The sequence below is a fragment of the Ursus americanus genome, chromosome X, assembly GCF_024610735.1.
Source record: "Ursus americanus isolate L20-20 chromosome X, mUrsAme1.1.p, whole genome shotgun sequence".
NCBI lineage: Eukaryota > Metazoa > Chordata > Mammalia > Carnivora > Ursidae > Ursus > Ursus americanus.
The window spans coordinates 49,829,148-49,846,768 of record NC_142164.1 but is presented as its reverse complement, the minus strand read 5'-3'; the positions used below and the strand labels follow the sequence as shown (position 1 = coordinate 49,846,768).

At 36.4% G+C, this 17,621-nt stretch overlaps 1 long non-coding RNA gene across 4 annotated transcripts in view; it reads right to left on the bottom strand.

Moving 5' to 3' along the window:
• The window catches only part of LOC123793941 (uncharacterized), a 36,735-nt gene that overhangs the window by 7,985 nt on the left and 11,129 nt on the right, over window positions 1-17,621 (bottom strand). Inside the window, exons 3-5 of one of the 4 annotated variants that reach the window (XR_015723372.1) lie at window positions 7,845-7,940; window positions 1,071-1,299; window positions 64-144 (exon numbers count right to left, since the gene is read on the bottom strand). This is a non-coding gene — a long non-coding RNA (uncharacterized LOC123793941). Of the gene's footprint in view, window positions 1-63; window positions 145-1,070; window positions 1,305-7,844; window positions 7,941-17,621 lie in introns of all 4 variants that reach the window. The other 3 variants (XR_006780108.2, XR_015723370.1, XR_015723371.1) reach the window with 3 other exon arrangements.

Sequence of the window (17,621 nt, the reverse complement as noted above, 5' to 3'; positions counted from 1 at the left end):
TTTCACTTTTTAGCTGGTTATCTGGAATTTTATAGTCAGCTTCTCCTAGTGAATTCATCTTACCTGGAGTCACTAAATGTTTAGTTTTTCATTTACTCAATAATTCCAGGGATAAAAATTTCCTTATTTTCCATAATTTTTATCCTAAAAAGAGGAAATCTCAATTAAGTCATTGTCTATTGTTCAGTCAGAAAATGTTTCTATGTCTTCATAAAAAAGATAACTATATGTTTGGGAATATATTATTTGAAGTACGTAGTGAAAAGGATTACTCTTGAGAATTCATTTGTGCCTTTAGGGAATCCCAGGGATGTACTCTTAAACTATGATTGCCTATGAATATTCTACTATTGCTAGAAATACTATTCTTCTGAGAAATCAGCAAATGGGTTTTGTTACTTTGTCAAAGCAGCTATCTACATGGCTCTCCAGAACTGGGTATATCTTGCTAGAAATACACTATCTAGCTTCAAAAGATTGTAACATATTACTTTGTTTTGAGAAAAGCTGTGAATACTTCTATTCATTCTTTGAAATGTTTCTAGAAAAAAATCAGATCATAAAACAAACTGCTTCATTTGAAAAGACCATGTGATAAAATTAAGTCAATTCTGATTCCAAAATTAAACATGAAGAATAAGATTTCATAAGAGAATAACTCTTCTCTTTGTATATCTACGAATTCTATTTATCATTCATAAGTTTCTAAGATACATTTCTCTGTAATACATTTCTATATGATATCTACTTGATAGTCATATAGATGTTAGAAGATGCTTTAGAAAGTACAGGATGTGATGAAGGAATAAACTGTCACTTCTGTTATGATTCTACCCAAGAGCTGAGGAATTATGTTGTAAAAAAAAGAACCATGAGACCTAGAGATAGGAGAGACAGAATATAGAATTGTCAGTGTGCATGCAAATATTTGTAAAGGAAAGATACCAGAGAAAAAATAAATAAATATTGGGCCACAGTAAAGTTATATTTTCTGTACAAAAGAGGCTCTAATGTAGTGTATATAAAAATTCCCATAGGACTATGAGACCTTTTTTAAGTTCCATACTTACCAAAACAATCTTTTAGTTATTATATTAGTTGCTAGGGCTGTCATAACAAAGTACAACAGACTGGGTGGCTTAAATGGAAATTTATTTTCTTCCAATTCTGGAGGTTGGAAGTCTCAGACTGAAGTATTGGCAGGGTTGGTTTCTTCTCAGGCCTCTCTCCTCAGCTTGCAGATGGCCATCTTTTTCCTGTATCTTCACATGGTCTTCCTCTGTATGTCTCTGTCCTAAACTTTTCTTATAAGAACATGAGTCATATTGGATTAAAGCATATCCTACTGACCTCATTTTAGCTTATTTACCTCTTTAAAGACCCTATCATCAAATAAAGTCATATTCTGAGATACTAGGGACTTCAACATATAAATTTTACTCTATTTACAAGTTAACAAGTTAGTTGGCCAGTTTCATAGATGCTGGCAGAAGACACAAATCTCCAGGGTCAGAGTCAAAGAATAGTTTAGTAACACCAGCAATAGCAGTTGCTAGGATATCAGTATTTGTACCAGTTCCCTGAGCCCCAATTCCCACAGGTTTACTGAAAGAGGACTAGAAGATACCATGCAGTAGGGTACATTATAGGAGGGGAATCTTGAGTTTATCATTTATAATGGACAGCAATCTCTGGAGGGAAACAATATCTCTGTTTTCTATGGCTGTTCACCATATAAAATTATTTTTTAATTGAGATATTTCACATACCATAACCCTTTCAAAGTAAACAATTCAGTGGTTATGAGTATATTCACAAAGTTGTGCAACCATCACCATTTTATAATGCCTGAACATTTTCTATCATCTGAAAAATAAACCTCATAATCATTAGTCATTCCTCATTCCCCCTCCTTCAAACCCCTGGGATCCACTAAGTTACTTTTGTCTCTCTGGATTTGCCTATTCCGGACATTTCATGTAAATGGAATCACATAATATGTGACCCTTCTGTGATAGGCTTCTTTCACTTACCATAATGTTTTCAAGGCTCATCCATGTTATAACATGAATCAGTTTAATTTTTTGGCTGAATAATACCCTTGTATGGATATAATACATTTTATTTATCCATTCATAAGTTGATGGACATTTGGGTTGTTTAAATCTTTTGACTATTATGAATAATGGTGGCATAAATATTCACATATAAGTTTTTGTGAGGACATATAGTTTCTATACTCTTGGTTATATAACTAAGAGTGAAATTGCTGAGTCATATGGCAATTCTATATTTAACTTTTTAAAAAACTGCCAAACTGTTGCCCAAAGCAGCTGCACCATTTTATATTCCCATAAGAAAGGGTTCAAATATCTTTACATCCTTGCCAACACTTATTTCCTGTCTTCTCAATTATAGCCATGATAGTGAGAGTGAAGTGATATCTCATTGTGTCTTTGATTTGCATTTCCTTAATGGCCAATATTGAACATATTTTTACGTGCCTATCAGCCATTTTCATATCTTCTTTTGAGAAATGTTCATATAAATCTTTTGCTCTTTTTTTTACATTGGATTATTTGTCTTTATTGTTGAGTTGTTAGAGTTCTTTATATATTCTAAATTCTAGACCCTTAATATTTTCTGTGGGCTATCTTTCCACTTTCTTGATGGTATCCTCTGAAGCACAAAGTATTTAATTTTAATGAAGTTCAATTTATCTGGGTTTTTTTTTTTTTTGGTCGCTTGCCTTTGGTGTTTTATATATAAGAAACCGAAGTCAGGAATATTTACACCTCTGTTTTCTCCTAAGAGTTTTATAGATTTAGTTTTCCCATTTAGGTCTTTGATCCATTTTTGAGTTAATTTTTGTATATGATGTGAGGTAGAGATCCAACTTAATTGTTTTTCATGTGTATACGCTGACTCAACACCATTTGTTGAAAAGACTATTATTTTCCCGTTGAATATTTCTCTTGTCAAAAATCAATTGACCATAAATGATTGGTTTATTTTGGATTTATTTTTGAGAGAACCACACGGTCCTGATTACTATACCTTTCTCCTAAATTTTGAAATCAAGAAGTTGAATAACTACAATAATTCTTGCCACTTCTATTCAACATAATTACTAGTGATTCTAGCTTGTGCTATCCAGCATTAAAGAGAAATGAAATACATCTAATTGCAAAGAAGTAAAACTGTCTTTATTTGCAGAAGACATGATTGTCTATGTTGAAAATCCAATAGAATCTACCAAAAAAGCTACAACAACTCATAAATGAATTTAACAAAGTTGTAAAATGTAAGACCAATATACGAAAATCAATTGTATTTCTATATATTAGCAATAAACTATGGAAAACTAACATTTTTAAAATACCATTTACAATAGTATCAAAATTATGAACTATTTAGGAATAGATATGACAAAAGAAGTGAAACCTTTAAATGAAAACAGAAACCATTACTGAGAGAAGTTAGAAAAAATTTTAATAAATAGAGATATATACCTTTTTCATAGATTGAAAGTCTGTTTTATAATGATGCTAATTGTTCCCAAATTGACCCATAGAAACAATGCATTCCTACAAAGCCCCAGTGAGCTTTTTTTAAAAAGAAATTTACAAGCTGATTCTAAAATTCATATAAAAATGCAATAAACTGCGAAAGAAAAGAACAAAGTTACAAGGCTAACACTAATTTAAATACTTTTATAAAGTGACAGTAATCAAAACAGTGTGGTATTGCCACCACACAAATCAGGAATCCCTTTGATAGCATTGCTGACAGGTTATCTAGTCTAACTTTGGTGACAAGTTGTTTACCATCTCCCAAGGGAAACTTCTAGTACTGAACAACTCTTTAAAAAAGTTGTTGGGGAGAAGTTAAGATGGTGGAGGAGTAGGGGACCCTAATTTCATCTGGTCCCTGGAATGCAACTAGATAGTTACCAAATCATTCTAAACATCTGGGAAATCAACCAGAGATCTGAGAAAAGAATCACTACAATTCTACAAATAGAAAAGTGACCATTTTTTGCAAGGTAGGAGGTGTGGAGACATGAACCCGAGGCAATATATCTGAAGATAAACCATGGCGGGGGGAGGACTCTTCCTTAAGCTGGCTACTGGAAAATAGTATAAGTAGCGGAGTGCAAAATCAGAACTTTTAGAAGTTTGCTCTGGTGGGGGAAGTCCCTACCTGAAGGTGCTCAGTGGCAAAGTGGAGTAGACTCCCAGGTGGGACAGTGTGGTCACAGGATCCCTGGGGTCACAAAAAGAATGGGGATGGCTCAGTGCAGCAGAGTTCCCAAGCGTCAGATCAAGGAAGCCAGCTGTACACAGGGAGTCTAGGCGCCGGCTTTCTGCTTGGAGTTGCCCTAAACCATGAACCGCTGCATGACTGGGTGACAACTCTCTGGGCAGGGGCCCAGCAAAAGGCAGAAGTGGGGCAAGAACCCCCTCCTCCCCCAGGTGGAACAGTGCAGGTCTGTGCCATAGGAGTCTGTAAAGTTTGGAGACTCAAAACGGGTCTGCACGCCTGAGATAAAAACCATCAATCACAGGCTGGGTGAATACAGAGTTCTGATGGAAACTAGGGGGACAAGAGTGATTGACTGCTGTTCTGTGAGGGCTTACTGAAGAGTAGTGGGGGGCTTTCACCTCTGGGGCTAGAGATTGTAGTGTCACCATTTTCATCCCCCCAACCAGTGCTGAAAGCCTTCAGGGAGCAAAACAGTGCCATGCAGTGCAATCTGGAGCTGCTTACACTGAGCCCAGCCCCCTGGCAAGAGGGTTGCAATTTCACCTGGACAAAGACACCTGAGAATCAGGGCAAGAGGCCCCTTCTCCAGAAGACCAGCAGGAACATTTGGCTAATACCAAGTTTACCGATCATAGAGAACTGCAAAACTTCAGCTCTTATGGAAAATAGTATGTAGCATTCATGTTTTTTTTATTATTCTTCAGTCTTTAAGTTTTGTTTTATTATATATATATTATATATTATTGTTTTATTATATATATATAATTTTTTCATTCCTTCCTATTTTGGGATCTAGTTTCTTCTAACAAACAGACCAAAATACACCCAGGATCCAGTTTATTGTTTTGACTGTTTTACTTCTTATTTGATTTTTTTCTTTCTCTTTTTTTCTTTGTTTCTGTTTTCCTCTGATTTGCATTGTTTGTCTCTTCTGGTGGTAGTGTTCTATTTTTGTCTTTTCTCTCTCTTTCATCTATTCTTTTCTAGACATAATGATGAGGTGGAGAAACTCACCCCAAAAGAAAGAACAGGAGGCAGTACTCACTGCCAGGAATTTAATCAATATGGATATAGGTACGATATCTGAACTATAATTCAAAACAATGATTATAAAGATATAGCTGGGCTTGAAAAAGCACAGAAGACACTAGAGAATACCACACTGGAGAAACAAAAGAACTAAAATATAATCAGGCCAAAATTAAGAAGGCTATTACTGAGATGCAGTAAAAATGGAGGCTCTAACTGCTAGGATAAGTGAGGCAGAAGAGAGAGTCAGCGATACAGAAGACTAAATGATGAAGAATAAGGAATCTGAGAAAAAGAGAGAAAAACAACTACTGGATCACTAAGGGAGGATTTGAGAGATCATACATACCATAAAGTGAAATAATATTAATATAATAGGGGTCCCAGAAGAAGAGGAGGAGGAGGAGGAAGAGGGGAGGGAGAGAGAGAGAGACACACAGAAAGTTTATTTGAACAAATTATAGCTGACAACATCCCTAATCTGGGGAATGAAAGAGGCACTCAAGTCCAGAAGGCACAGAGAACTCCCCTAAAAATCAATAAAAATAGGTCAGTACCGCTACATATAGTAGTGAAGCTTGCAAATTTCAGAGGTAAAGAGAAAATCCCGAAAGCAGCTCGGGACAAGAGGTCCTTAACTTACAAGGGTAGAATCATAAGGCTGGCAGCAGACCTGTCCATAAACCTGGCAGGCCAGAAATGACTGGCATGTTATATTCAAGGTGCTAAATGAGAAAAACATGAAGCCAAGAATACTTTTTCCAACAAGGCTGTCATTCAGAATAGAAGGAAAGATAAAGAATTCCCAGGACAAACAAAAACTAAAAGAATTTGTGGTCACTAAACTGGCCCTGCAAGAAATATTAAAGGGGATCCTTTGAGCAAACAGAGAGCTCAAAAGTTAACAAAGACCAGAAAGGAACAGAGACAATCTACAAGAACAGCAACCTCACAGGTAATACAATGGCACTAAATTCATTTCTTTTAATAATTACTCAGAATGCAAATGGACTAAATGCTCGAATAAATGACACAGGGTATCAGAATGGATAAAAAAAACAACACCTACCAATATGCTCTTTACAGAGCCTCATTTTAGACCCAAAGACACCTCCAGATTGAAAGTTGAGGGGGTGGAGAACCATTTAACATGCTAATGGACATCAAAAGAAAGCTGGGGTAGCCATCCATATAAGAGATGAAGAAGGACGTTATATATAATAAAAGGGTCTACCCAAAAGGAAAATCTAACAATTGTAAATATTTATGCCCCTAACTGGGGAACAGCCAATTATATTAAGCAATTAATAACAAAATTAAAGAAACACATTGATAACAATACAATCATAGGAGGGGGACTTTAACACCCCACTCACACCAATGGACAGATATTTTAAGCAGAAGATCAACAAGAAAACAACGGCTTTGAATGACACACTGGATCAGATGGACTTCACAGATATATTCAGAGCATTCCATCCTAAAGCAACATAATACACATTCTTCTTGAGTGCACATGGAACATTCTCCAGAATAGATCACATACTGGGTCACAAATCAGGTCTCAACTAATACCAAAAGACTGGGATTATTCCCTGCATATTTTCAGACCACAATGCTTTGAAACTTGAACCCAATCACAAGAGAAAATTTGGAAGGAACACAAATACATGGAGATTAAAGAGCATCCTAATAAGGAATGAATGGGTCAACCACGAAATTAAAGAAGAATTTAAAAAAATCAGGGAAACAAGTGAAAATGAAAACATGACAGTTCAGAACCTTTGGGATGCAGCAATGGCGGTCCTAAGAGGGAAGTATATAGCAATATAATCCTTTTTCAAGAAATAAAAAAGTCTCAAATACACAACCGAACCTTACACCTAAAGGAGCTGGAAAAAGAAGAGCAAATAAAGCCTAAATCCAGCAGGAGAAGAGAACTAATAAAGATTAGAGCAGAAATCAATGAAGTAGATATCAAAAGAACATTAGAACAGATAAATGAAATTAGGAGCTGGTTCTCTGAAAGACTTAATAAGATCAATAAACCCCTAGCCAGACTTATCAAAAAGAAAAGAGAAAGGACCCAAATTAATAAAATCATGAATGAAAGATGAAATATTACAACCAAGACCAAGGAAATGCAAAGAGTTTTAAGAACATATTATAAGCAAGTATATGCCAACAAATTAGGCAATCTGGAAGAAATGGATGCATTCCTAGAAACATATAAACTATCAAAACTGAAACAGGAAGAAATAGAAAACATGAACAGACCCATAACCAGCAAAGAAATTGTAGCAGTAATCAAAAATCTCCCAACAAACAAGAGTCCAAGCCCAGATGGCCTCCCAGAATTCTACCAAATATTTAAAGAATTACTACCTATTCTGCTGAAATCATTTCAAAAAAATAGAAATAGAAGGAAAACATCCAAACTCATTCTATGAAGCTAGCATTACCTTGATCTCAAAACCAGACAAAGATCCCATCAAAAAGGAGAATTACAGACCAATACCCCTGATAAATGTGGATGCCAAAATACTCACCAAGATACTAACCAATAGGATCCAACAGTACATTAAAAGGATTATTCACCATGACCAAGTGGGATTTATTCCTGGGCTGCAAGGGTGGTTCAACATCTGCAAATCGATCAATGCGATAGACCACATTAGTAAAAGGATAAGAACCATATCAGCCTCTCAATAAATAGGTGCAGTAAAAGCATTTGACAAAATATAGCATCCTTTCTTGATTAAAACTCTATGCAGTGTAGGGATAGTGGGAACATACCACAATATCATAAAAGCCATACACGAAAAACCCACAGTGAATATCATCATGAATGGGGAAAAACTGAAAGCTTTTCTCCTAAGGTCAGGAACATGACAGGGATGTTCACTTTCACCACTGTTGTTCAAAATAGTACTGGAAGTCCTAGCCTCAGCAATCAGACAACAAAAAGAAATAAAAGGCATCTAAATTAGCAAAGAAGTAGTAAAACTTTCACTCTTTGCAGATGACATATTGAAAACCCAAAAGACTCCCTCAAAACTGCTAGAACTCATATAGGAATTCAGCAAAGTGGCAGGATATAAAAACAATGCACGGAAGTCAGTCGCATATACACTAATAATGAGAGAGAAGAAAGAGAAATCAAGGAATTGATGCCATTTACAATTGCATCAAAAATGATAAGATAATTAGGAATAAACCTAATGAAAGAGGTAAAGGATCTGTACTCTAAAAACTATAGAACACTTATGAAAGAAACTGAGGAAGACACAAAGAAATGGAAAAACAGTCAATGCTCATGGACTGGAAGAACAAATACTGTTAAAATGTCTATGCTACCCAAATCAATCTACAATTCAGTGCAATTCCTTTTCAAAATACCATGAATATTTTTCACAGACTAGGAACAAATAATCCTAAAATATGCCTGGAACCATAAAAGACCCCAAATAGCCAAAGGAATATTGAAAAAGAAAACCAAAGCTGGTGGCATCACAATTCCAGACTTCAAGCTGCATTACAAAGCTGTAATCATCGAACAGTATGGTACTGACATAAAAACAGACACATAGATCAATGGAACAGAATAGAGAATCCAGAAATGGACCTTCAACTCTATGGTCAACTAATCTTGGGCAAAGCAGGAAAGAATATCCAATGGAAAAAAGACAGTCTCTTCAACAATCGGTGCTTGGAAAATTGGACAGCCACATGCAGAAGAATGAGCCTGGACCATTTTATTACACTGTACACAAAAATAAACTCAAAATGGATGAAAGACCTAAATGTGAGACAGGAATCCATCAAAATCCTATAGGAGAACACAGGCAACAACCTCTTTGACCTCGGCTGGAGCAACTTAGACATATCTTCAAAAGCAAGAGATATAAAAGCAAAAATTAACTATTGATACTTCATCAGGATGAAAAAGCTTTTGTACAGCAAAGGAAACAAGTAACAAAACTAAAAGGCAACCTGTGGAATGGGAGAAGATATTTGCAAATGTCTTATCAGATAAAAGGCTATTATCCAAAATCTCTAAAGAATTTATCAAAGTCAACACCCAAAGAACAAATAATCCATCCAAGAAATGGGCAGAAGCCATGAACAGATATTTCTCTAAAAAGACATACAAATGGCCAACAGACACATGAAAAAATGCTCAGCATCATTCAGCATCAGGGAAATACAAATCAAAAACACAATGAGATACCACCTCGTACAGTCAGAATGGCTAAAATTAACAAGTCAGGAAATAACAGATGTTGGCAAGGTTGTGGAGAAAGGGGTACCCTCTTACACTGTTGGTGGGAATGCAAGCTGGTATAGCCACTCTGGAGAACAGTATGGAGTTTCCTCAAAAACTTAAAAATAGAGCTACCTTACCACCCAGCAATTGCACTACTTGGTATTTATCCAAAGGATACAAACACAGCGATTTGAAGGGGCATATGCACCCCAATGTTTATTGCAGCAATGTCCACAATAGCCAAAATATGGACAGAACCCAGATGTCCACTGACAGATGAATGGATAAAGAAGTGGTATATATACAGAATGGAATGTTACTCAGCCATCAAAAAAAATGAAATCATACCATTTGCAATGACATGGATGGAACTAGAGGGTATTATGCTAAGTGAAATATCAGTCAGAGAAAGACAAATATCATATGATTTCACTTATATGTGGAAGTTAAGAAACAAAACAGATGAACATAGGGGAAGGGATGGAAAAATAAAATAATACGAAATCAGAGAGGGAGACAAACCATAAGAGGCTCTTAAATACAGGAAACAAACTGAGAGTTGTTGGAGGGGAGGTGGGTTGGGAATGGGATAGCTGTGTTATGGGTAATAAAGGAGAGCACTTGATGGAATGAACACTGGGTGTTATATGCAACTGATGAATCACTAAACTCTACCTCTGATACTTATAATACACTATATGCTAATTAGTTGATTTTAAGTTTTTAAAAAAGTTTAAAAAAAAGTTGTTAGTACCAATCTACAATGATATTTATTACAAAGTGTTCCTTTTTCAAGCAACAAGTTTTATCAAAGTTAGGTTCTTAAAGGATGTTAAGAAAGAAATGGAGACCAGGCCTGAAAATTGCCTGAGCAGATAAAACCAGTTTAGTCATACAAGCAAAGCTTAATTTAGTTTATTTTGGAAGTCTAACTCGACAAAGTTCATTTCTTTCTTATGCCTCTGGAAATCATAAGCAAAACTGGGACTGTTTCCCAAGATTGATATGAGATAACCATTGATCAATTCCCTTTTATGAAAGTTCTATTTTTTTTAAAAGATTTTATTTATTTATTTGAGAGAGAAAGAGAGAGCACAAGCAGGGCAGAGAGGAGCAGAGGGAGAGGGAGAAGCAGGCTCCCTGCTGAGCAAGGAGCCTAATGCTGAGCTCCATCCCAGGACCTGGGATTATGACCTGAGCTGAGAGCAGACGCTTAACCGACTGAGCCACCCAGGTGCCCCTGAAAGTTCTAATATTAAAACCGATCACTATGAAAAATAAACAGTCACTGCTTTCTCATTATATTAGCTGCTTTATAACAATATACCTGTCCCCCTGAACCTCATTCCATGTTTTGGTTTGAATGTTTCTAGTTTGCAAACTGTCTTTTTGGTGTGTGCAGAATAAATAAATTTTTCCTAATCACTAAAAAGTAAACAAAACAAACAAAGCAGTGTGATATTGACTTAAGATAGACAAATAGATGAATAAAATAGGATATAAATAGTCCAGAAATAAACCCATGCATACATGGGCAACTGACCTTTTACAAAGGTATGAGATGGAGAAAAGTGCAAGGTGGATAGAAGATAGTTTTTTTTTCAATTATTTGTAGTGGAACAATCAGATGTCCATACAGAAAAACAAACAAACAAAAAACCAGATTTTCAATCCATAGCTTTCATCATTACAAAATTTAACTCAAAGGAGATCACAGACCTAAATATAACACCTAAAAATATACAAGAAGAAAACATGGGAGAAAAATTTTGTGAACTGGGTTAGGCAAAGATTTCTTAGATGTTATACCATGTAGAGTCCATAAAATAAAAATCAGTAAATTGGACTTCAGTAGAATTAAAAACCTCTGCTTTTCAAAGATACTGCTATGACAATGAGAAAACAAATCACAGATTGGGAGAAAATATTTGCAAAGCATGTATTTGATAAAGGACTTGCATCCGGAATAGAAAAAGAATCTCAAAACTCAATAATGAGAAAACTATCAACCCAATTAAAAATAAATATTTAAGCAGACACTTCACAAAAGATATTTGGATAGGAAATAAACATGTGAAAAGATGCTCAACATCATTCGTCGCTAGGGAAATACAAATTAAAACCTTCTGATACTACCACATGTCCACCAGAATGGCTAAAGGATGCCTAGGATGTAGGACAACTGGAATTCTAATATATTGCTGCTGGCAATGTAAAACGATACAACTTATTTGGAAAACAGGTTGGCAATTCTTTTTTTGATATCTACAAGGAATTTTTATTCATGACTTATTTTAACAGCTCTATTAAGGCATCATTGACATAAAATAAATTGTATATATTTTAAAGTATAATTTGAGACTTATGACATGTTCAGATACTTGTGAAACCATCACCAAAGTCAAGATAATTAACAAATCCTTCAGGCCCAGAAGGTTCCTTAGTCCCTCTCTAATCCCATCTTCTTGCCCCTACATTCTCTCTCCCCTGATGCCCAGGCAACCACTGATTCCTTTCTGTCACTATAGATTATTTTGTATTCCCAAGAATATTTTGAAAATGGAATCAATAGTATGTAATATTTCTTGTCAGGCTTTTTCACTCTGTATAATTATTTTGAGATTTGTCTGGTTTTTATTGTTTGTTTTGTTTTGTTTTGCACATCAGTTGCTCATCCTCTTATTGGTGAGTGGTTCTATTGTATGGATGCTCCATAATTTTGGCAATTTCTTAACAAGTTAAATATACACCTGCCCCATGATCCAGCCAATTCCACTCCTAGGTGTTCTCTCAAAAGAAATATAAACCTATGTATACATAAAGACCTGTACTTTAATATATAAACTGTTGGAATATCCATATAGTGGAATACTATTCAGCAATGAAAATGCAATAGCATGACTAAATCTCAAAATAAATATACTGAGTGAGATAAGCCAGAGAAAAGAGTATATACTATATGATTCTATTTATATAAAACTGTATAACAAGCAAACTAATCTACAGTGTCAGAAAACGAATCAGTGTTTGCCTAGGGAAAAGGCTGGGGTGGGAGGGAGGAGCTACACAGGGACAGGAGGAAATACTAGGGGCCAGCGGACATGTTCATTTTCTTGATTGAGATGATAGTTGTACAAAGTTATGTATGTATGCCTTTTTAAAATATTTTATTGTGGTAAGAACAGTTAACATGAGATCTATCTTCCACAGATTTTTAAGTGTACAATACAGTGCTATCTATAGATATAATGTTGTACAGATCTCTAGAACCTATTAATTTTGCATAATGAAATTTTATTCCTTTTGATATCCTCCCCCTAGCAACCATCATTCTATTCTTTGCTTCTATGAATTTGACCATTTCAGATACAAATATTATAAAATCATGAACTTTTAACATGTGCAGCTTTGTCAATTATACCTCAATAAAGAGTTCCGGGAATTACTCAGAACTGTGAGGAATAATAATTGTAGTTAACATCTATTGAGTACTTATTATTCATTTTTTTAAGATTTTATTTTTATTAGAGGGGCACCTGGGTGGCTAAGTCATTAAGTGTCTGCTTTTGGCACAGGTCATGATCACAGGATCCTGGGCTCGAGCCCTGCATCAGGCTACCAACTCGGCGGGAAGCCTGCTTCTCCCTCTCCCACTCCCCCTGCTTGTGTTCCCTCTCTTGCTGTCTTTCTCTGTCAAATAAATAAATAAATAAATAGATTTATTTTTATTAGAGAGAGAGCACGCAAGGAGGGGGAGGGGCAGTAGGCGAGGAAGAGAGAGAGAAAAAGAGAGAATCTCAAGCAGACTCCGTGCCTAGCATGGAGCCTAAAGGGGGGGTCTCGATCTCACAACCCTGATATCATGACCTGAGCTAAAACCAAGAGTCAGACACTCAACCAACGGAGCAACCCTGGCACCCCTACTGAGAACTTACTATGTGCCAGGCACAATACTAAGCATTTTACATGTATTAATCTCATTCTCAATGCAACCTATAATAGAGGTATTATTCTTAACCTCATTTTATTTATGAGGAAACTAAGGCATAACAAATTTATGATACTTGGCCAAGGTCCCAAAGTCTTGTAAAAGGTGGAGCAAATCATAATGTACAATTCCTCTCATAATAATATCTCCAAAGTATTCAGTGCTTCAGGTAGCAGACCCTGAGTTTGTGAGTTTGACATTTGACATGTACTATACTTTATCATTTAATCCTCATCAGCACTATGAAGTAGGTACTGTTCTACAGATGAGGAAATATGCACAGCAGAACTAAGCAACATGCCCCAATTTACATAGCAAGTAGTGGAGGACACGTATTTGAACCGAGGATCTTTATCCACCAGGTGAGTCCCAGTGGAAAATAGGTTGAGAACCAATTCTTTGTTTAGATGTTGGGCCTGTGGTGCGTGCAGATGGATCTGATACTTGCCTCTGGCAGGTCACTATTTGCCTGATCCCGAAGACAGGCATTTTTTGCATGGATCCCTCACTGTCTTGGTTTAGCTGCCCAAACTGGATAGTCAGATACCTACTACAGCTTGTATTACAGTGGAGACTGCCAAGACTTCCTACCTGATTAATCACCTCTTTGCCCCTCCCCAGTACTTTACAGATAAGTTGGTTCTCCCAGGTCCTTGCCCCTAAGTATCTGGGTCTCTACGAGTCCTAGTTTCCTCTCCTTAAAGACTTTGTGTTACTGATAACCATAAAGCCCCCTAGCAGAGTGTACATAAATTATGACAAAGGCCAGTTCACAAACCATCTTATTTGGATTTAAATATAACCACCTTCCCTTAGATCCATTGATTTATGTTGGCGTTGGAAATTCCATGCACAGTTGAGAGCTGTGAATGTGGAATAAAGCAGTTTTATAAGCCACACTCCCTGCTGAAATATCAAGGGTCTGGATTACATTCAATGTCTTGATTCTTTCAAGCACCCACTCAGATAATTTTGGAACATAAATATATCCCCTCCCCTTGACCCCATTCCCAGCCTTGGAGCTACTTGTTCTCTCTGGTAGCACAGTACTGAGTGTCAGGGCATCAGTTCCCTTAAACGATCAGAAGCAACCAATTCACCTTTTTTGCTCATTTACTACTGCTGTGTTTGCTCCACTCCTGATAGCTCCTGTTGGTTGGGATTTGATACATCTTATATACCATTTACCCCTGACTTTGTTCTTGCCCTTCAGTCAACATCTGGTTTATCATTCCATTCCATTTATTGCTACATTTAAAACATGCAGTTTAGCACTTTTAAAACATCTGAATAGAAGAGTCGTTCTTGAGAAGGAAGTTGGAGTGATACAATTCAATATACTACTACTATTCCTTTCCTTCATTCAGTGCCATGTCCCTTGCTGGTACCTTGTTTTTCTCTTTCCTCTGTCTTATAACCCTTTTGCTTATGACTTGTTTTCTTCTACTTCAGTGGTTCTCAAACTTTAGCATGCATCAAAATCACCTGGAGGTCTTGTTAAACCATAGATTGCTGGATTGGAAACATAGAGTTTCTGATCCAGTAGGTCTGAATTGCTGCTTGAGAATTTTTAGTATGAAGAAGTTTCCAGGTGATGCTGATGCTTTTGATCTAGGGACTATACTTTAAGAACCACTGTCCTAGCTCAACACTGTTTATGTTAACCACCTCTCCCGACTTGTCTTCTGAGCCCTTTTTTGTGAATTGCCTTGATGTGAAAAGCTGGCAGGTGTGGTTACAGATCCTGATTTGCCATAATCACCCAGGGCCAAGTCTTTAAATTAGAGCCAATGATCTTGGGTTACCCTAAAGGTAGAAACGCACTGTGCTCTTTAGAGGTAAGAACATAGAATCAAGATGTAGGATTTATGTTCTGGAGCTCTTGAAACATATTTCCAAAGTGTAGTTCACTGTCCAAATTAAGCTAGTTCAGCATTCTAGTAGTAACAGTGAGGAAGAATAAATTTAGAAAATGAAATGAAATTTACTCCTGAATAACCAAAATAAATGTGGTCTCTCCATATTCATACTCATTTTCTCTCTGTGTGTCATTATTAATATGGACATGTTTATATAAGTATATATTAACATGATAAATAAAAGATTTGTCTATGTGTGTATTTGTGTGCTTTGTGTATGCTTTTTAGTATACAAGGATATATCTAAGCAATCCTTAACTTATGGTAATTTGCATGTCATAAACCTCTAGCATTTAGAGTAGGCTTCTAGCACACAAATAAAATTATGGAAGTCAGTCTACTTTCTGATACATTCTGAGTACTGCTCCCCATAGTTCTTAGTTTCAACTTGGCACCTTGGACTTAGTCTCTACCCTATATAGACCCTCTACTCTGTATCTGGTCACAGGCCAACACCAGCAGAGACTTTCATGGAACAAGGACTGAAGGGTTTACATTACTACATCTGGCAGGATGGGAAGGATGATGAACTAAGAAAGGAGGGAAGAAAGAAGAGAGACAAGTAAAAGAGAAAGAAGCTGACAGAGACACAGGTATATGTTAAGATCAAGTATGCTCTATGAAAAAACTAGACTGTTTTTCTTGTTTGGCTGGTGAACTGTTTCTGAAAGCAATCTCAGAAGTGGAATTCTGAGCAATGTTAGCTTTATTTTAACATATGTATAGTCTTTCAAATGTGTATTGTTTCCGAAAAGAAATCTGCTCACTTGTTTTCTGATTTGTCTTTAATGTCACCAAAGACCTCATCCTTTCTGATTTTTCTGCTGGCTACCATCTCTTCAAAATTAATGTACGGTCTCTGTGTTATTGCACTTTCCTGGATCCCATCCTACATGTCTGAATTTTTTTCTTAGCATCCAGCCATCCTACATAAAAATATTTCTCCTCTCAGATTCCCAGTCTGCATTCTAGTATCATGGTATCGTTACCATCCCTGTCAAAATGAACTGAAATCTCAGAACCTACCATGAGTAATAAACTGCTAAGCTATATCCTTGGATGACTACTTTCCCCTTGTCCACACTTAAAATGAGCTTTCAACAAACTTCTTTGGTTTTCATAACCCTCCCCACACTCTTCCTTGGTGATCCCACCTACTACATCTTCAACTATATTGCTATGTAAATGACTCTAAATCATCTATGTCCAAGCTTTTTCAGAAACACAAGACCTAATGTCTAATGATGTCTTCATCTTCGTATTTTGCAGGCACCTGAAATGTGGCATCTTTCATATATAACTCAGCATCATATTTTTCAAAATTTATCTCTCCTCTTTGATTCCCAATCTGCATTGCAAAATTATCGCTCTCCGTGTAACTCAGGTTTGAAACCTCAGAATTATCTTCTACTTTTCCCATTCCCTTATTTACTATATCAGGTCATTAGATCCTATAAATATGACCTGCATTCCCATCTTACCATTCTTTCTTCTGCTGTTCTAAATCATAGTCTTATTATTGCATGTCTATCACTGAAATATCTTATTAGGTGTCTTGGGTCCCTTGAACAAGCCCAACTCAATTATGCAACTCATATCCACCAACCAACAAGTTAATTTATGGATGCCTCCAGGCTGTTTACCATTGATTTTCCTTCCTCTGTTAAGACACCTAGTTATGATCCTGGCTGTAACTTGCAAACTCTTGGATCTATAAGGCAAATCTAACAGGGACTTTAGACCTTTGTGCTATGTTTATTTTTTGACTCTTGGTTTTTCTTAGCAGATTTTTGCCTTGGCTCGCCTTTCTACCTCCACCTTTTCTGGACTATTTTGGATATCTGCAGTAGGTCAGGTTCCTATAACTGGCAGTCAGGTTGAGCCAAAGTACTCATTCTCCAATAAGAGAATGGCTTTTGAAAGTGGTCTCCTAATTTATCTCCTTGTCTCCAGTTTCTTATCTTATAAACCATGCTACACACCAATGCCAGAGCATTGTTCCCAAAATACAGGTCTGTCTAATCATGTGTTTTTCCTGTCATATATTTCTGGCAACTCTCCACAGTTATAGAATAAATTCAGAACGGCATTCAAAGTCTTCCTGCTTTGGCCCCTCTTTCCCAGCTTTATCTCCCACTATACAATCATAAAA